This window comes from Abramis brama (assembly GCF_963993115.1).
Source record: "Abramis brama genome assembly, chromosome: 1".
Classification (NCBI taxonomy): Eukaryota; Metazoa; Chordata; class Actinopteri; order Cypriniformes; family Leuciscidae; genus Abramis; species Abramis brama.
In genome coordinates, this window is record NC_139963.1 from 17,421,133 (window position 1) to 17,442,566 (window position 21,434).

At 38.9% G+C, this 21,434-nt stretch overlaps 1 protein-coding gene and 1 long non-coding RNA gene across 3 annotated transcripts in view; one reads left to right on the forward strand and one right to left on the reverse strand.

Annotated features, from left to right (window-relative positions):
- Window positions 1–21,434, forward strand: part of LOC311093521 (tripartite motif-containing protein 16-like protein) — a 141,894-nt gene that overhangs the window by 118,174 nt on the left and 2,286 nt on the right. The window lies entirely within an intron of this gene.
- Window positions 14,570–16,173, reverse strand: LOC311093647. 2 transcript variants are annotated; one of them, XR_014608459.1, is made up of 3 exons: window positions 16,064–16,173; window positions 15,414–15,923; window positions 14,570–15,292 (listed from the first exon to the last, which is right to left on the reverse strand). It is a non-coding gene; the product is annotated as an uncharacterized lncRNA (long non-coding RNA). The 2 variants fall into 2 exon arrangements; XR_014608460.1 differs by having other exon boundaries at window positions 14,583–15,292; window positions 15,775–15,923.

The following is a 21,434-nucleotide window of genomic DNA, read 5'->3' on the forward strand; positions in this document are numbered from 1 at the left end:
GAGCTATCAGGATAACCATAAGCTACATTAGCATTAAGCTAGCTTAGCATGCTAATCTCGTTAACATGTTTTTGTGTGCTTATTCTTACACTGAAGCCTCTCCTCTGCAGCTTTGAAATTTACGTCCTCTGAGTGGCGCAAGTTGTTAAACCATGTGTCATGAATCCCGAACCATTACGGTCGTGGGTTCGATTCCTGTGTGGCACATGTCCAGACTGAAGAGGTACTGTGGCCTTAAGTGGTGGAAAAGTTGTTTTAGTTCCACACATGATGTGTATCTGAGAAAGGATCTCCATAAATATAACATGCAGCAAATTTATATAAAACATCTTCATATTGAGTTCATTTTCACTTGTACTACTAAAACAGCTGTTTTTTTTTTTTTTCAAATTTAGCACACTTGTAGTGATTGTAATGAATAGCAATTGGACCAATTTTAGAGTCTCTAGGACCACCTCTATAGCGCCACCACCAGTTCAAAAATTCAAGGAAGGGCAGGAGAGGGGCAGAGGGGGCAGGAGAGGGGCAGGGGTCAGGAGAGGGGCAGGGATCAGGAGAGGGGCAGGGAGGGGAGTGATGGGGAGAGTTGCTGCTGCTTCAGGGCTTGGCCCCTGTATTGCTGCTTGCAGCTATATTTAGGGGCCAAGCCCCGAAGGGGCAAGGCACCTATTGTATCTGTTAGTTTTCTTATTATTATTATTCTTCTTCTTCTTCTTCTTCTTCTTCTTCCGCCAATGGAAGTCTATGGCAGCCCTATGAACCGTACATAGGAAAATGATGAAATTTGGCACAGTTGTAGAGATAGCCATGAATAGTAATTGGACCAAATTTGGTGTCTCTAGGACCAACTCTATAGCGCCACCACCAGTTCAAAAATTCAACATTGAAATGGTTATAACTTTTGAACCCTTTGATCTAGAGAAATAAAACTTAGTACACTTGATTCATCTCATCATGGTGATCAAAATCAATAGCTTACATTAAGACTCCGCCCATTACAGTAGTAGCCATTTTGTAAAGTACAGTATTCCGTTTTTTCGCTACTCCTCCTTCAAAATTTGTCCAATTTTGTCCAAAATTTGCTCAAATGATCTTTGGACTGAGCCGCATAGAAATGACTGAACAGATTTTTTTTATTCATCTTTGTTCAAAAGTTATGATGTCGCAAACTTAATGAGGTTGACCCAAAATTGGTGTAGAGGCTGTATCTCGGCCAAAGTTTGATCAATCGAAACAAAAATTGATACACTTGATTGGAAGCATTGTTTGAGGGTCCGTGCCAAAGTTGGGAACAGCGCCACCTACGGGTCATGAGATATGGAAAATAGCTATTTTGGTCAATAACTTTTGAACAGTTTGTCAGAAAATCATAAATGTGGTATCTATGGATTCCTTGGGTCATGCCAAATCCATGCATACCGATTTTGCCAGGATGGGATGTACCACGTGTCCGCCATTTTGAATTTTGTCATAATTTGCAATAACTTTTAAACTATTTGACATATCTTCACAAAATTTAGTATGGATCATCGACACAATGTCCTGAAAGTACATGAGAAGATTGAGCACAGCGCCACCTAGTGTTCCAGAGATATAAGGTCTTTTGTAAAAACGCTTATAACTTTTGTAAATATTGTTCAAATTTTGATTTCTTTATGTCATTACATTCTTTGGCTTATGCCGATTCCGTCGATATCTCATTTGTCATTTTCCAACAATGTGACTATCCGCCATATTGGAACAAATGAAAAACAGTTTTTTCGCTACTCCTCCTTCAAATCTTACTCAATTTTGTCCAAAATTTGATCAGATGTTCTTTGGACTGAGCTGCACAGAAATGACTGAACAGATTTTTGATATTCGCTACCGTTCCTGAGATATTCATCTCCGAATTTGACCTAGCCTGTGTATGTTGCCTTATGCCAGTTACCTTAGCATAATAATTGGTTAGCATGCTAACCAGATGCCATTCTTTCTAATGTGGCTCTAGAGCTATCAGGATAACCATAAGCTACATTAGCATTAAGCTAGCTTAGCATGCTAATCTCGTTAACATGTTTTTGTGTGCTTATTCTTACACTGAAGCCTCTCCTCTGCAGCTTTGAAATTTACGTCCTCTGAGTGGCGCAAGTTGTTAAACCATGTGTCATGAATCCCGAACCATTACGGTCGTGGGTTCGATTCCTGTGTGGCACATGTCCAGACTGAAGAGGTACTGTGGCCTTAAGTGGTGGAAAAGTTGTTTTAGTTCCACACATGATGTGTATCTGAGAAAGGATCTCCATAAATATAACATGCAGCAAATTTATATAAAACATCTTCATATTGAGTTCATTTTCACTTGTACTACTAAAACAGCTGTTTTTTTTTTTTTTCAAATTTAGCACACTTGTAGTGATTGTAATGAATAGCAATTGGACCAATTTTAGAGTCTCTAGGACCACCTCTATAGCGCCACCACCAGTTCAAAAATTCAAGGAAGGGCAGGAGAGGGGCAGAGGGGGCAGGAGAGGGGCAGGGGTCAGGAGAGGGGCAGGGATCAGGAGAGGGGCAGGGAGGGGAGTGATGGGGAGAGTTGCTGCTGCTTCAGGGCTTGGCCCCTGTATTGCTGCTTGCAGCTATATTAGTAATTGGAATTGTCAGAATAACAATATTCTTCTTCTTCCGCCAATGGAAGTCTATGGCAGCCCTATGAACCGTACATAGTAAAATGATGAAATTTGGTACACTTCTAGTGATGGTAATGAATAGTAATTGGACCAATTTTTGAGTCTCCAGCACCAACTCCATAGCGCCACCACCAGTTCAAAAATTCAACATTGAAATGGTTATAACTTTTGAACCCTTTGATCTAGAGACATGAAACTTAGTACACCTGATTCCACTCATCATGCTGATCACAACCAATACCTTACATTAAGACTCCGCCCATTACAGTAGTGGCCATTTTGAAAAGTACAGTATCCAGTTTTTTCGCTACTCCTCCTTCAAAATTTGTCCAATTTTCTCCAAAATTTGCTCAAATGATCTTTGGACTGAGCCGCATAGAAATGACTGAACAGAATTTTTTGCTATACTGGAAAAAAAAAAGTTATGATGTCGCAAACTTACCGAGGTCCACCCAAAATTGGCTAAGAGGCTGTATCTCAGCCAAACTTTGATCAATCGAAATGACAATTGGTACGCTTCATCGGAAGCATGATCTGAGGTTCCATGCCAAAGTTGGGAACAGCGCCACCTACGGGTCATGAGATATGAAAAATAGATATTTTGGACAATAACTTTTGAACAGTTTGTCAGAAAATCATAAATGTGGTATCTATGGATTCCTTGCATCATGTCGAATCCGTGGATACCGAATAATCCAAAATCGGATGAACCACGTGTCCGCCATTTTGAATTTTGTCATAGTTTGCAATAACTTTTAAACTCTTTGACATATCTTCACAAAATTTAGTATGGATCATCGACACAATGTCCTGAAGGTCCATGAGAAGATTGAACACAGCGCCACCTAGTGTTCCAGAGATATAAGGTCTTATGCAAAAACGCTTATAACTTTTGAAAACATTGTTCAAATTTTGATTTCTTTATGTCATTATGTTCCGTGGCTTATGCAGATTCTGACGATATCTCATTTGTCATTTTCCAACAATGTGACTGTCCGCCAAATTGGAGCAAATGAAAAACAGTTTTTTCGCTACTCCTCCTTTAAATTTTGCTCAATTTTGCCCAAAATTTGATCAGATGTTCTTTGGACTGAGCCACACAGAAGTGAGTGAACAGATTTGTGATATTCTCTACCGTTCTCGAGATATTTGTCTCCAAAGTTGACCTAGCTTGTGTTTGTTGCATTATGCTAGTTAGCTTAGCATAATCATTGGTTAAAATGCTAACCACATGCCATTCTTTCTAATGTGGCTCTTCAGATATCAGGTTAACCATAATCTACATTAGCATTAAGCTATTTTAGCATGCTAATCTGGTTAACATGATTTTTTTGTGCTTAATCTTACTCTGAAGCCTCTCCTCTGCAACTTCTGTCCTCTGAGTGGCGCAAGTTGCTAAACCACGTGTCATGAATCCCGAACAATTCAGGTCGTGGGTTTGAATCCTGTGTGGGGCAACTTTAAAATTGGGTATAAGGTTTTCATTTCAATTCATTCTGGCTCTGCACTGCTGTTGGTGCTTAAATGCTTGCTGTGCTTGATGTACATTTACATGGATATTCAATTTCTGCTCTTTTTGTTCTTCTGGCTCCACACTGCTGTTGGTGCTTAAATGTTTGCTGTGCTGCTGTGCTTACAGTACTTGCTGTGCTTGATGTACATTTACATGTACATTTAATTTCTGATGTTTTTGGCTCTTCTGGCTCCGCATTGCACTACAGCCCCTTCAGGGGCTTGGCCCCGTATTGCTGCTTGCAGCTATATTTATTATTATTATTATTATTCTTCTTCCTCCTCTTGAAGTCTATGGCAGCCCTATGAACCATACATAGGAAAATGATGAAATTTGGCACACTTGTAGTGATGGTAATGAAAAGTAATTGTAGCAATTTTTGAGTCTCTAGGTCCAACTCTATAGCGCCACCAGCAGTTCAAAAATTCAACATTGAAATGGTTATAACTTTTGAACCCTTTGATCTAGAAAAATGAAACTTAGTACACCTGATTCATCTCATCATGCTGATTAGAACCAATATCTTACATTAAGACTCCGCCCATTACAGTAGTGGCCATTTTGAAAAGTACAGTATGCAGTTTTTTTGCTACTCCTCCTTCAAAATTGGTCTAATTTTGTCCAAACATGTACTCAAATGATCTTCGGACTGAGCCGCATAAAAGTACTGTCCCCGATTTTTTTTATTCTTCTCTGATCAAAAGTTATGACGTCGCAAACTTAACGAGGTCGACCCAAAATTGGTTCAGAAGCTATAGCTCGGCCAAACTTTGATCAATCGAAACGAAAATTGGTACACTTCATCGGAAGCATGATCTGAGGTTCCATGCCAAAGTTGGGAACAGCGCCACCTACGGGTCATGAGATATGGAAAATGCATATTTTGGCCAATAACTTATGAACAGTTTGTCAGAAAATTATAAACTTGGTGTCTATCGATTCCTTGGGTCATGACAAATCCGTGGATATCGATTTTGCCATGATGGGATGTACCACGTGTCCGCCATTTTGAATGATGTCATAATTTGCAATATCTTTTAAACTATTTGAAATTTCTTCACCAAATTTGGTATGGATCATCATTAGCATGGCCCGAAGGTACCTGAGAAATTTGATCACAGCGCCACCTAGTGTTCCAGAGATATCATTGTTTTTTGAAAAAACGCTTATAACTTTTGCTAACATTGCTTGAAATTTGATTTCTTTATGTCAATATATTCCTTGGCTTATGCCGATTTCAACGATATCTCATATGTTATTTATCAACAATGTGACTGGCCGCCATATTGGAGTGAATGTAAAACAGTTTTTTCGCTACTCCTCCTTCAAAATTGGTCTAATTTTGTCCAAACATGTACTCAAATGATCTTCGGACTGAGCCGCATAAAAGTACTGTCCCCGATTTTTTTGCTATACTGGAAAAAAAAAGTTATGATGTCGCAAACTTAATGAGGTCAACCCATAATTGGTTCAGAGGCTGTAACTTGTGAACAGTTTGTCACAAAATCATAAAATTGGTGTCTATCGATTCCTTGCGTCATGTCGAATCTGAGGATATCTATTTTGCCAGCATTGGATGTACCACATCATAAGCTATATTAGCATTAAGTTAGCTTAGCATGCTAATCTCGTTAACATGATTTTGTGTGCTCATTCACACACTGAAGCCTCTCCTCTGCAGCTTTGTAAAACATGTCCTCTGGGTGGCGCAAGTGGTTCAACCATGCGTCATGAATCCCGAACCATTGTGGTCGTGGGTTCGAGACCAGTGTGGGGCGACTTTGAAATTGTGTATAAAATAATAATTTAAATTCCTTCCGGCTCTGCACTGCTGTTGGTGCTTAAATGCTAGCTGTGCTGCTGTAATTGATGTGCTTACTGTGCTTGATGTACATTAAATTTCTGATGTTTTGCTCTTCTGGCTCCGCATTGCGCTACAGCGGCTGTTGCTTGCTCTGCCTTGCAGGGCTTGGCCCCGTATTGCTGCTTGCAGCTATATTTATTATTATTATTATTATTCTTCTTCCTCCTCTTGAAGTCTATGGCAGCCCTATGAACCATACATAGGAAAATGATGAAATTTGGCACACTTGTAGTGATGGTAATGAAAAGTAATTGTAGCAATTTTTGAGTCTCTAGGTCCAACTCTATAGCGCCACCAGCAGTTCAAAAATTCAACATTGAAATGGTTATAACTTTTGAACCCTTTGATCTAGAAAAATGAAACTTAGTACACCTGATTCATCTCATCATGCTGATTAGAACCAATATCTTACATTAAGACTCCGCCCATTACAGTAGTGGCCATTTTGAAAAGTACAGTATGCAGTTTTTTTGCTACTCCTCCTTCAAAATTGGTCTAATTTTGTCCAAACATGTACTCAAATGATCTTCGGACTGAGCCGCATAAAAGTACTGTCCCCGATTTTTTTTATTCTTCTCTGATCAAAAGTTATGACGTCGCAAACTTAACGAGGTCGACCCAAAATTGGTTCAGAAGCTATAGCTCGGCCAAACTTTGATCAATCGAAACGAAAATTGGTACACTTCATCGGAAGCATGATCTGAGGTTCCATGCCAAAGTTGGGAACAGCGCCACCTACGGGTCATGAGATATGGAAAATGCATATTTTGGCCAATAACTTATGAACAGTTTGTCAGAAAATTATAAACTTGGTGTCTATCGATTCCTTGGGTCATGACAAATCCGTGGATATCGATGTTGCCATGATGGGATGTACCACGTGTCCGCCATTTTGAATGATGTCATAATTTGCAATATCTTTTAAACTATTTGAAATTTCTTCACCAAATTTGGTATGGATCATCATTAGCATGGCCCGAAGGTACCTGAGAAATTTGATCACAGCGCCACCTAGTGTTCCAGAGATATCATTGTTTTTTGAAAAAACGCTTATAACTTTTGCTAACATTGCTTGAAATTTGATTTCTTTATGTCAATATATTCCTTGGCTTATGCCGATTTCAACGATATCTCATATGTTATTTATCAACAATGTGACTGGCCGCCATATTGGAGTGAATGTAAAACAGTTTTTTCACTACTCCTCCTTCAAAATTGGTCTAATTTTGTCCAAACATGTACTCAAATGATCTTCGGACTGAGCCGCATAAAAGTACTGTCCCCGATTTTTTTGCTATACTGGAAAAAAAAAGTTATGATGTCGCAAACTTAATGAGGTCAACCCATAATTGGTTCAGAGGCTGTAACTTGTGAACAGTTTGTCACAAAATCATAAAATTGGTGTCTATCGATTCCTTGCGTCATGTCGAATCTGAGGATATCTATTTTGCCAGCATTGGATGTACCACATCATAAGCTATATTAGCATTAAGTTAGCTTAGCATGCTAATCTCGTTAACATGATTTTGTGTGCTCATTCACACACTGAAGCCTCTCCTCTGCAGCTTTGTAAAACATGTCCTCTGGGTGGCGCAAGTGGTTCAACCATGCGTCATGAATCCCGAACCATTGTGGTCGTGGGTTCGAGACCAGTGTGGGGCGACTTTGAAATTGTGTATAAAATAATAATTTAAATTCCTTCCGGCTCTGCACTGCTGTTGGTGCTTAAATGCTAGCTGTGCTGCTGTAATTGATGTGCTTACTGTGCTTGATGTACATTAAATTTCTGATGTTTTGCTCTTCTGGCTCCGCATTGCGCTACAGCGGCTGTTGCTTGCTCTGCCTTGCAGGGCTTGGCCCCGTATTGCTGCTTGCAGCTATTAGGGGCCAAGCCCCGAAGGGGCTATGGCACCTATTGTATCTGTTAGTTTTCTTATTATTATTAGGGGCCAAGCCCCGAAGGGGCTATGGCACCTATTGTATCTGTTAGTTTTCTTATTATTAGGGGCCAAGCCCCGAAGGGGCTATGGCACCTATTGTATCTGTTAGTTTTTAGGGGCCAAGCCCCGAAGGGGCTATGGCACCTATTGTATCTGTTAGTTTTCTTATTATTATTAGGGGCCAAGCCCCGAAGGGGCTATGGCACCTATTGTATCTGTTAGTTTTCTTATTATTAGGGGCCAAGCCCCGAAGGGGCTATGGCACCTATTGTATCTGTTAGTTTTCTTATTATTAGGGGCCAAGCCCCGAAGGGGCTATGGCACCTATTGTATCTGTTAGTTTTCTTATTATTAGGGGCCAAGCCCCGAAGGGGCTATGGCACCTATTGTATCTGTTAGTTTTCTTATTATTATTATTATTATTATTCTTCTTCCTCCTCTTGAAGTCTATGGCAGCCCTATGAACCATACATAGGAAAATGATGAAATTTGGCACACTTGTAGTGATGGTAATGAAAAGTAATTGTAGCAATTTTTGAGTCTCTAGGTCCAACTCTATAGCGCCACCAGCAGTTCAAAAATTCAACATTGAAATGGTTATAACTTTTGAACCCTTTGATCTAGAAAAATGAAACTTAGTACACCTGATTCATCTCATCATGCTGATTAGAACCAATATCTTACATTAAGACTCCGCCCATTACAGTAGTGGCCATTTTGAAAAGTACAGTATGCAGTTTTTTTGCTACTCCTCCTTCAAAATTGGTCTAATTTTGTCCAAACATGTACTCAAATGATCTTCGGACTGAGCCGCATAAAAGTACTGTCCCCGATTTTTTTTATTCTTCTCTGATCAAAAGTTATGACGTCGCAAACTTAACGAGGTCGACCCAAAATTGGTTCAGAAGCTATAGCTCGGCCAAACTTTGATCAATCGAAACGAAAATTGGTACACTTCATCGGAAGCATGATCTGAGGTTCCATGCCAAAGTTGGGAACAGCGCCACCTACGGGTCATGAGATATGGAAAATGCATATTTTGGCCAATAACTTATGAACAGTTTGTCAGAAAATTATAAACTTGGTGTCTATCGATTCCTTGGGTCATGACAAATCCGTGGATATCGATTTTGCCATGATGGGATGTACCACGTGTCCGCCATTTTGAATGATGTCATAATTTGCAATATCTTTTAAACTATTTGAAATTTCTTCACCAAATTTGGTATGGATCATCATTAGCATGGCCCGAAGGTACCTGAGAAATTTGATCACAGCGCCACCTAGTGTTCCAGAGATATCATTGTTTTTTGAAAAAACGCTTATAACTTTTGCTAACATTGCTTGAAATTTGATTTCTTTATGTCAATATATTCCTTGGCTTATGCCGATTTCAACGATATCTCATATGTTATTTATCAACAATGTGACTGGCCGCCATATTGGAGTGAATGTAAAACAGTTTTTTCGCTACTCCTCCTTCAAAATTGGTCTAATTTTGTCCAAACATGTACTCAAATGATCTTCGGACTGAGCCGCATAAAAGTACTGTCCCCGATTTTTTTGCTATACTGGAAAAAAAAAGTTATGATGTCGCAAACTTAATGAGGTCAACCCATAATTGGTTCAGAGGCTGTAACTTGTGAACAGTTTGTCACAAAATCATAAAATTGGTGTCTATCGATTCCTTGCGTCATGTCGAATCTGAGGATATCTATTTTGCCAGCATTGGATGTACCACATCATAAGCTATATTAGCATTAAGTTAGCTTAGCATGCTAATCTCGTTAACATGATTTTGTGTGCTCATTCACACACTGAAGCCTCTCCTCTGCAGCTTTGTAAAACATGTCCTCTGGGTGGCGCAAGTGGTTCAACCATGCGTCATGAATCCCGAACCATTGTGGTCGTGGGTTCGAGACCAGTGTGGGGCGACTTTGAAATTGTGTATAAAATAATAATTTAAATTCCTTCCGGCTCTGCACTGCTGTTGGTGCTTAAATGCTAGCTGTGCTGCTGTAATTGATGTGCTTACTGTGCTTGATGTACATTAAATTTCTGATGTTTTGCTCTTCTGGCTCCGCATTGCGCTACAGCGGCTGTTGCTTGCTCTGCCTTGCAGGGCTTGGCCCCGTATTGCTGCTTGCAGCTATATTTATTATTATTATTCTTCTTCCTCCTCTTGAAGTCTATGGCAGCCCTATGAACCATACATAGGAAAATGATGAAATTTGGCACACTTGTAGTGATGGTAATGAAAAGTAATTGTAGCAATTTTTGAGTCTCTAGGTCCAACTCTATAGCGCCACCAGCAGTTCAAAAATTCAACATTGAAATGGTTATAACTTTTGAACCCTTTGATCTAGAAAAATGAAACTTAGTACACCTGATTCATCTCATCATGCTGATTAGAACCAATATCTTACATTAAGACTCCGCCCATTACAGTAGTGGCCATTTTGAAAAGTACAGTATGCAGTTTTTTTGCTACTCCTCCTTCAAAATTGGTCTAATTTTGTCCAAACATGTACTCAAATGATCTTCGGACTGAGCCGCATAAAAGTACTGTCCCCGATTTTTTTTATTCTTCTCTGATCAAAAGTTATGACGTCGCAAACTTAACGAGGTCGACCCAAAATTGGTTCAGAAGCTATAGCTCGGCCAAACTTTGATCAATCGAAACGAAAATTGGTACACTTCATCGGAAGCATGATCTGAGGTTCCATGCCAAAGTTGGGAACAGCGCCACCTACGGGTCATGAGATATGGAAAATGCATATTTTGGCCAATAACTTATGAACAGTTTGTCAGAAAATTATAAACTTGGTGTCTATCGATTCCTTGGGTCATGACAAATCCGTGGATATCGATTTTGCCATGATGGGATGTACCACGTGTCCGCCATTTTGAATGATGTCATAATTTGCAATATCTTTTAAACTATTTGAAATTTCTTCACCAAATTTGGTATGGATCATCATTAGCATGGCCCGAAGGTACCTGAGAAATTTGATCACAGCGCCACCTAGTGTTCCAGAGATATCATTGTTTTTTGAAAAAACGCTTATAACTTTTGCTAACATTGCTTGAAATTTGATTTCTTTATGTCAATATATTCCTTGGCTTATGCCGATTTCAACGATATCTCATATGTTATTTATCAACAATGTGACTGGCCGCCATATTGGAGTGAATGTAAAACAGTTTTTTCGCTACTCCTCCTTCAAAATTGGTCTAATTTTGTCCAAACATGTACTCAAATGATCTTCGGACTGAGCCGCATAAAAGTACTGTCCCCGATTTTTTTGCTATACTGGAAAAAAAAAGTTATGATGTCGCAAACTTAATGAGGTCAACCCATAATTGGTTCAGAGGCTGTAACTTGTGAACAGTTTGTCACAAAATCATAAAATTGGTGTCTATCGATTCCTTGCGTCATGTCGAATCTGAGGATATCTATTTTGCCAGCATTGGATGTACCACATCATAAGCTATATTAGCATTAAGTTAGCTTAGCATGCTAATCTCGTTAACATGATTTTGTGTGCTCATTCACACACTGAAGCCTCTCCTCTGCAGCTTTGTAAAACATGTCCTCTGGGTGGCGCAAGTGGTTCAACCATGCGTCATGAATCCCGAACCATTGTGGTCGTGGGTTCGAGACCAGTGTGGGGCGACTTTGAAATTGTGTATAAAATAATAATTTAAATTCCTTCCGGCTCTGCACTGCTGTTGGTGCTTAAATGCTAGCTGTGCTGCTGTAATTGATGTGCTTACTGTGCTTGATGTACATTAAATTTCTGATGTTTTGCTCTTCTGGCTCCGCATTGCGCTACAGCGGCTGTTGCTTGCTCTGCCTTGCAGGGCTTGGCCCCGTATTGCTGCTTGCAGCTATATTAGCAATTGTTATTGTCAGAATAACAATTCTTCTTCTTCCCAGTGGAAGTCTATGGCAGCCCTATGAACCGTACATAGGAAAATGATGAAATTTGGCACACTTGTAGTGATGGCCATGAATAGTAAATGTAGCAATTTTTGAGTCTCTAGGACCAACTCTATAGCGCCACCAGCAGTTCAAAAATTCAACATTGAAATGGTTATAACTTTTGAACCCTTTGATCTAGAAAAATGAAACTTAGTACACCTGATTCATCTCATTATGCTGATCAGAACCAATATCTTACATTAAGACTCCACCCATTACAGTAGTGGCCATTTTGAAAAGTACAGTATGCAGTTTTTTTGCTACTCCTCCTTCAAAATTGGTCTAATTTTGTCCAAACATGTGCTCAAATGATCTTCGGACTGAGCCGCATAAAAGTACTGTCCCCGATTTTTTTTATTCTTCTCTGATCAAAAGTTATGACGTCACAAAGTTAACAAGGTCGACCTAAAATTGGTTCAGCGGCTGTATCTCGGCCAAACTTTGATCAATCGAAAACGAAAATTGGTACGCTTCATCGGAAGCATGATCTGAGGTTCCATGCCAAAGTTGGGAACAGCGCCACCTACGGGTCATGAGATATGGAAAATGCATATTTTGGCCAATAACTTGTGAACGGTTTGTCAGAAAATTATAAACTTGGTGTATATCGATTCCTTGGGTCATGATGAATCCGTGGATTTTGATTTTGCCATGATGGGATGTAGCACGTGTCTGCCATTTTGAATTTTGTCATAATTTGCAATATCTTTTAAACTATTTGAAATTTCTTCACCAAATTTGGTATGGATCGTCATTAGCATGGCCCTAAGGTACCTGAGAAGTTTGATCACAGCGCCACCTAGTGTTCCAGAGATATCATTGTTTTTTGAAAAAACGCTTATAACTTTTGCTAACATTGCTTGAAATTTGATTTCTTTATGTCAATATATTCCTTGGCTTATGCCGATTTCAACGATATCTCATATGTTATTTTTCAACAATGTGACTGGCCGCCATATTGGAGTGAATGTAAAACAGTTTTTTCACTACTCCTCCTTCAAAATTGGTCTAATTTTGTCCAAACTTGTGCTCAAATGATCTTCGGACTGAGCCGCATAAAAGTACTGTTCCCGATTTTTTTGCTATACTGGAAAAAAAAAAGTTATGATGTCGCAAACTTAATGAGGTCGACCCATAATTGGTTCAGAGGCTGTAACTTGTGAACAGTTTGTCACAAAATCATAAAATTGGTGTCTATCGATTCCTTGCGTCATGTCGAATCCGAGGATATCTATTTTGCCAGGATTGGATGTACCATGTTATAAGCTACATTAGCATTAAGATAGCTTAGCATGCTAATCTGGTTAACTTGCTTTTGTGTGCTCATTCTTACACTGAAGCCTCTCCTCTGAAGTTTGTGATTGTACGTCCTCTGAGTGGTGCAATCTGCTAAACCATGAATCTAAAATCTTGAGCCATTCTGGTTGTGGGTTCGAGTCCCATGTGGGATGACTTTAAAGTTGTCATTTAAATTCCTTCCGGCTCTGCACTGCTGTTGGTGCTTAAATGCTCGCTGTGCTTCATTTATATTTAATTTCTGCTCTTTTTGTTCTTGCGGCTCTGCACTGCTGTTGGTGCTTAAATGCTTGCTGCGCTGCTGTGCTTGATGTACATTTACATGTATATTCAATTTCTGCTCTTTTTGTTCTTCTGGCTCCGCACTGCTGTTGGTGCATGAAACCCCCCTATTTCAGCGCAAGTCTAGCTCACACTGTTTTTGAAAAATGCAACTGAAATGGGCGTGGATGGCTGTGAGAAGGGGAGGGGAGTGTGGGTGTGGTATTGCACGGCAGGGATAACTGTTATTGCATATCATTACAAATGTGTCGTAAAACGTAAGCAAAAAAAGTTTTTTTTTTAAAAGCTGGCAATACACTGACACTATTTCTGTCATTTCAAAAGTAACTGAACACCCTGTCATCAAATTCTATCGAATAAAACATATTAAATGTACATATTAATTATAATGTCATTATAAACAACTATATACTTTATATACACACTATAAATTAATATATTTGCAAATAATAGATTTCCGGTTAAAAAAAAATTCCGTGCATAGCCTAGATCGACGCGCCACCAGAACAACAATAGTAAAGATGGACAGCGACATAGAAATATACAGTGACGGCAGCGCGCAGGGTTCTGTGGAGGTGGAGGACTTCTCTCCTCCTGCATCACCAGGGCAAAATAGCGAGATAATCGATGGCGGTGCAGGTCCTCTGCCCTATTTATTTGAACCATTAGCCCCTCCCGTGACTGTGGAGGAAAACATGGGCGAACCGGAGGCCGCGCGGATGGGAGAAGTGTCAGAATGGTAGCGACTTATCAGATAACAAAACCCATTCTGCAGGCAAAAGTCCGACCTGAAATTAGCCTAACGTTTTTATTCATAAACGTATAATTTTGCAACAGGTGTACCTGTGGTCACTGTACCAGACTGTCTCCAAGAGAAAACTTGTGCTGTAGGGAAGTTGCACAGGTAAACGCATCTTGACACTCCTTCACTGTATTGCATTTTAGTATCATTACATTTTTTTTAAATATATATATATATATATATATATATATGCATTCATATAATATACACAGATACACCAATATATTTATGGAGAAATATACATATAGCGTATACATTTTTTTATTTTAGATTCTACTTTTACTTCCTAACATGTAGGTGATGCACAGATGTGATCAGGTTGGTGGGGCAGCATGCATAACTGCTCATCCAGGTTTTGAACCTGTCGCCTTAAACACATTTGTTTTGCAAGCTGTTTATGGCACATATCGCCAGCTATTCGGTGACATGGATAACACAGTACTCAATAGGTTAGTAATAATCTTACCTGGTGTTAACTAAACAAATCATTTCAAAAATTACCATACATTTACAATGTATCTCAGTTGTTACAGACACCTCGCCTACAGGAATTTTGTCCGGTGGTGCTGGGGGTACCTTGGCCGACACATTAGGGTGGTGATTCCCTCATGTGCTGTTACCCGCATCAGAGAGCAGTTCCCTGACATTACTGGAACATATACAGGTTATCAACCTCCTCCACTTGACTAAATAAAAATAAATAAAAAAAACAATTCCATTTTGCCATGTAATTTTTTTATTTACTTTCAATCACAACTGATCACAGACAGAGGGTGGCCTAAATCGTGACGTGTGTTGTGCAACAGCTTCACTCTTTTCTGGTCTTTGAAATTGTGAGCACAGGTGGTCAGGAACTTTCAGTTCCTTCAGAGATTCCTGAAACAGCTGTGGCTGCTCCAACACACTCTCAAAAAGCAAATCCTGCAATCTTTCAACATAATCTGCAAAACATTAAAATAAAATTGTATACACAGGTGCTTCTCAATAAATTACAATGTTATGGAAAAGTTAATTTAGTTCAGGAATACAACTAAAAAAGCTGAAACTAATATATACACTCACCAAGGATTATTAGGAACCCCATACTAATACTGTGCATTCCTGAAATACATCATCTTTACCACGACATTCTTATTTTTTGAGAAGCAAATTTACAATGATATATATAGATAGATGGATAGATAGACAGATATAGACAAAGACAGACAAATGAATAGATAGATACCTGTAGACACAGACAGATAGATAGATGTACAGAGACACAGATAGACAGACACAGACAGACAGAAATATACTGTAAAGACAGACAGACAGACAGACAAAAGCAGACAAATAGATAGATATTTACAAACAGATTGATAAATAGACAAATAGACAGACATAAACATAGATAGACAAAGACAGATAGACTGAGTGAAAATACCAAATGTTGGATTTCTTTTCATGAGTCGTAGAGTGTGCTCTCCTCTTCTGTAGCGGGGGTACTGTATGTGCCATCGGAGCTCCCCTGAAGCTGTTGTTGCTTGTTGTCTACCACTGTTTTCGTTGTAGTGCATGGCAGCAAGTTGAGTACTAAAAAGTAAGAGCTGAAACATCAGATCTGGTAGTGCATGATCAGATAAAATACAGAAATGTGTCTAAAAATAAACTATGAAAATTTTAAATGCAATTCAACTTAGAACAGACAACTTTGAATAAGAAACTCAACATACCGGCACAACATCCCCACAAAAGAGAATGCCACGCTTTTTGGTGCAAACCTGAGGATCAGGCTGTGATAAGACTCCAGTCCAGACGTCTGGTAGTTAGAACTCAGGTTCTCCCAAGTCTTTCAGCAACTTGGGTGCCAAGATGACCTGTGTTAGCTTTTCGCATGCAGCAGTACCTAAATGTAAAATAAAGTAAAACCATGAAATGATAAATTACTAGTTTATATAAAATACAAAATTTAATTAATTAAACTAAATTTTTTTAAAAATTTTCATTACTTGGTTTAAGCCACAGTCTTGCCTGGTCACCAACAAGAGGAGGATGCTGGCATCTTTGGAATTCCCCTTCATGCTCATGTATGTCCTGTACATGGTTGACAACAGATCTCCATTTTGCCACGATTTCTTTTCCTGTTGATGATGAGGCTCCACACCAGTATAGGTGATTCACAATGCTTTTTTTCCATGGGCCAACCTCTTTGCAGATTCTCTGTTTTGCAAGCTCATCAATTTTCTTGCCAACACCTAGATTAAGCCAAAGCATTAATATGGTAGACATTCCAACACATACATAACATATAATTAGGAAACATTGTTTTTAAACTCTCAGATAGCTTTAGCTATTATTAAATCTTAAATCATTTACCTTTTGCCATGTGCCATGCATCATATCTGTGCAAAATATTGGGCCTATTTTCTCTGATGAACTTCATCACACCAGGATGTCTATCAGTTACAATCATGTGCACAGTCACTCCTCTCTGCTCTAGTTGTCTCAGACTTCTCTCAAAGCCCTCCTTCTCCATCCGCTGACTGTTGCCGACTTCATTGCTCTATATAATCATATCAAACTTTGTTAAAAAACTAGAAGTATAATTGTGTTCAAGGAAACTTTTTATGATCTACTTTCCACTCATTCAACCGTAATAATAAAAAAAATGTAATGCAACCATACCTGAATGAGCTGAATGTCCATAATCTTGTTTGCTCTAAGGTCCATCATCGAGTATGTTCCATACTTTGCACTGTGTCCTAAAGAATGGCATATTAGCATGTATATTTTTACTGCTTGTCTCTGTAATCTGAGTCTGTCTGTAGTCATTTAAAACAGCACATTTATATACAGTCGACATTGGAAATGTTATATTATCAACATAACTGCACATACCAGGGGAGTCAGCACGCATGTCCCCACCCAGAACTAGATTCCTTCCTTTGAGTGCTTCTGCAATCACTGAATTTTGATGCTGTTTCCACTGCCAATTGATAGTTGGTAATAGGAAAGTCCTTTGGTGTTTCAGGTACGTAGTGTGGCAAATCCCCTGAATGTTGAATGCCTGCATAAACTGACCCAAAATAAAAAAAATTAAATTTAAATTTTAAAATTGATTAGTAAGCAAATCACACATGTTATTAGAGAATACATAAATCTTACCTTGGTGACCTGCAAGAAGGATGAGCCAGTAAAGAGAACAGCAGCAGCAAGCTGTAGATTTCCAGCTGGTATGTTATTGACATACGGCTGGCTGGTCCAAACTTTGTGAAATTCACAATGAGCACAGGTCTGGTCCACATGTAAAACCGTGCCCACTGTTCTGCTCTTTATTTCACAGTGTCTTGAGCAGACAGGACAATTCTTGAACAGCTCCATAAGCCTTTCCTCATAAACAATGAATTTTTTCATTATATGTGGAGGTGTTGCAATTACAGTGCTACAACAAACAACATTTAAAAACATTATTAACAATAATCAATTATTAATGTATGTTTAAATAGAAACTAAAGTAAAAAAGCATGAACGGTCTAGGAGTACCTCTCATTATAGATGCTGCTTTCACTCATTCCTGGTTGGAAACTAAAGTCCGAATCCTCAGCCTCTTTTCTGGGCCTTTTCAAGGGGGTAGAGGTAGCAAGAGGATCGTTCTCTAGTGGAATACATGGCGTGGAAGTGTTGCAACCAACATGCCTTTTATGTAGCTTCACCTGAGTGCCTATAACAATATATATTTCGAAATTAATTAAATACAATTGTGCCATAATACACTACAATTAAAAGAAAATACAACTGGTAAAGATTTTTTATGTTCAATACTGTAAAATGTGCAACATACTCTTGCTCCTTCGTTCGGGTTTCCAACGATGTTGCGTTGATATGTGCTTCATGTCTGGATGTGTTTGACATGAAGCATCTTTTTTGGCGGGCTGTTCAGTCTGACAAGCCATCTCGCAACACAGGTTAGGCTGACAATACAGACATATTAATTTCCAAAGACATATTTCACAAACAAATATATATATATATATATATATATATATATATATATATATATATAAAATTACAATGTGTATAATTACAATAATTAAGCATACCATTGATGTATTATCGAAATATCAAAACTTTTAAGAAATGCTTATTTAACAAAGTCATGTAAAGCAATTAGTAACAATTTAGACACACACATACCTCTGAAGGGTTAGAAAAGTCATCGGGACTTGGTACCGCATTGCTTGAAAGACGCAAGGTGGATTTGTCGTCAACAAGGCCGAAGTCCAACATTCTCCAGTTCGCGAAGCTCTCTCGAGAAAAATGTTTGCTGCATATATATAAATTAGATGTGTCCGTTGTGGATGGCCAACCAGCCGCACGGAGCCAGACTCTAGCCCTGGCAGCATCGCGGGGAAAGCTATGCAATGCGCTTGAACTTTTGCACCACGCATACAAACACTTGCGTCCCATGATCGCCTCTCTCATCGACTACGCAATATCACAGTTTGTTTGACAGGTCTATCATTGGAAAGATCCACGTGGTATCATGATTAATTCAGTGAAATGTCTTCTCATTGGATATGAAGGCTCAGCCTCATTAATAATTATGAGAGAACGATGAGTCATCACTGTACGATCCGTACAGAAAAACGTCACATCCTGTGACGTGGACTTGATGAAGATTTCAAACCCGGAAGACGAAAATAGCCGATACAAACTCAAATTTAACCATTTATATCCTATTATTAAATTTTACAGATTATAACATTGTCTTCTATGGTGTTAAACACACCTACCTCTGTTAAAATCTCAGAAAAATTGGTTTAGGGTTTAGGTTTTGCTGTAATTGATGTGCTTACAGAACTTGCTGTGCTTGATGTACATTAAATTTCTGATGTTTTGCTCTTCTGGCTCCGCATTGCGCTACAGCGGCTTTTGCTTGCTGTGCCTTGCAGGGCTTGGCCCCGTATTGCTGCTTGCAGCTATATTTTCAATTGTTCTTTGTAAAGAAAAGCCAGTGGTCAAGTGCCTGCAAAAAGAGATATTAGACACATGCCTCATGCAACAAATAAAAAGGAAAATTTGTCTATACACTGCCCACCTGTAGGCCTATGTCTCGTCTGTCTGTGCAGACTCTTCTGTAGGCCTTTCTGTAGATGTGGAATCATGCAACTTATATTGCAGCCATAAAGCATACTAGTATAAATTAAGTAAAGTTATTTATGCACTTGCAGGTAGGCTAGTTCCTCCATATGACAGTTATCTGAGAGGGTTTATTCACTGTCCAGTGTAATGGAAACAAATGGACATTACAAAGTCTTATACTTTCTTTCCTTTGGAAAGTTAGAAAATGTCCACTTACTGCACATATTTCAGCCACCACTTTTTTGGGAACAGATACAAGTGTTGGTGTATTTTGTAAAAGTGCACAAAAGAGGAAAACACAATGTCATTACAATGAACTACACTGGGGAAAAATGTGATCAATAACTCATATTTTTACATTAACATAAGTTTATCAGGTTTCACTTTCACAAGTCAAAGCAATTCATACTCAAGATTTAACAGTTGAAATGACTATACAGCCTTAATTTAATGCAGCAAAAATTATTTTACAGTGTAGGCTACTAAGATATTTTTTCTCAGCCTTTTTCTTGGTTGCTTTTATAAACAGAACACCATTAATTTAACAGTGCCTTTTATAAAAGAGACTATAGGCCTGCTATAACTAAAAATTACCATTATGTAGAATATGTTTGTACTTCACTTTTATTTGCTCCCATGTTCTAGTGTGGTGACTCTGACATTACAATGAACAAAGTAATTATGCAATTATTAAAATACAAAAATATAGGTGATATTAAGTAATAAAAACATCTAACATGGCCACTTCTAACGGATTTAAATTGTCTACTACTTTTTGCCAGCCCTCTATCCTGGCCTTTGCAGACTTTGAGGTGTTCCCTGGCGTTTTGATTAAACATTAAAATTCCGAATAAACTTTTAGTTCTTGCTCGGCTGAGGAGAAAAACTGAGCACGCTCTTTGGCCACGCTGAGCAGCCAATAGCAGCGTTGCTGATCAATGTTTCTACTATCGATACATATCCCCTTTTAAGCCAGCGCATGAACGCGCAATTATCTCAGATAACTCAATCCAGCGATACTAATCATAAACAACAGGTGAGTTCGAAGAACCCAATTAGCCGGATCATGATTAGCACGATGAAATCATCTTGGATGTGTCATTTGATCTCGGATGTAATAAGCAACGTACGAAGAACGAGCCCCAGGTTAGGTTCACAGAGTAAGATACCATGGACTCTGAGTATAAGTTACCTCTCTTTCTGAAACAGGCTTGACTTGCTCTGCTTTCTCAGGTTTAACATACCTCCCATTCTGAAACAGAAAACTCAGAGTTTCCCTCATTTCAGGGTTAACATACTCAGAGTTTTCACTTAACCTCAGGCCCCAGCTCGTTTCATGAATGTTTTGAACACAGTTTGTTGTTTCTCCTCACAGTCTCTGGCGCCCTCTGCTGGTCTGATGTCACTAAGTCAAGTATATTTGTATAGCGCTTTTCACAATACAGATTGTATCAAAGCAGCTTCACAGTATTAAATTAAAATAAAATAATACAACAAGGTTTGTTTCTAGTGGAATTTATTGATTGATAGAATAAAATTAAATATCCCCAAAATATCCCCAACTGAGCAAGCCAAAGGCAACAGTGGCAAGGAACCGAAAAAACTCCATCAAGTGACCTAATGGAGAAAAAAAGAAAAAAACCTTGGGAGAAGGCTCAGTCGGGGCCAGTTCTCCTCTGGCATTTATGAACTAGAGGCCGGATTGATTGATTGTAGTTTGAACTATAAGATTAACAATATTATATGAATGCCTGGCCGAAAAGATGCGTCTTTAATCTAGTTTTAAACTGGGAGAGTGAGTCCGAGCAACGAACAGTATCAGGAAGGCTATTCCAGAGTTTTGGAGCCAAATGTGAAAATGCTCTCCCTCCTTTGGTTGATCTGGATATCCTAGGTATGACCAAAAGCCTCGAATTTAGTGATCTTAAAGAGCGCGATGGATTATAGGGTGATAGAAGATCC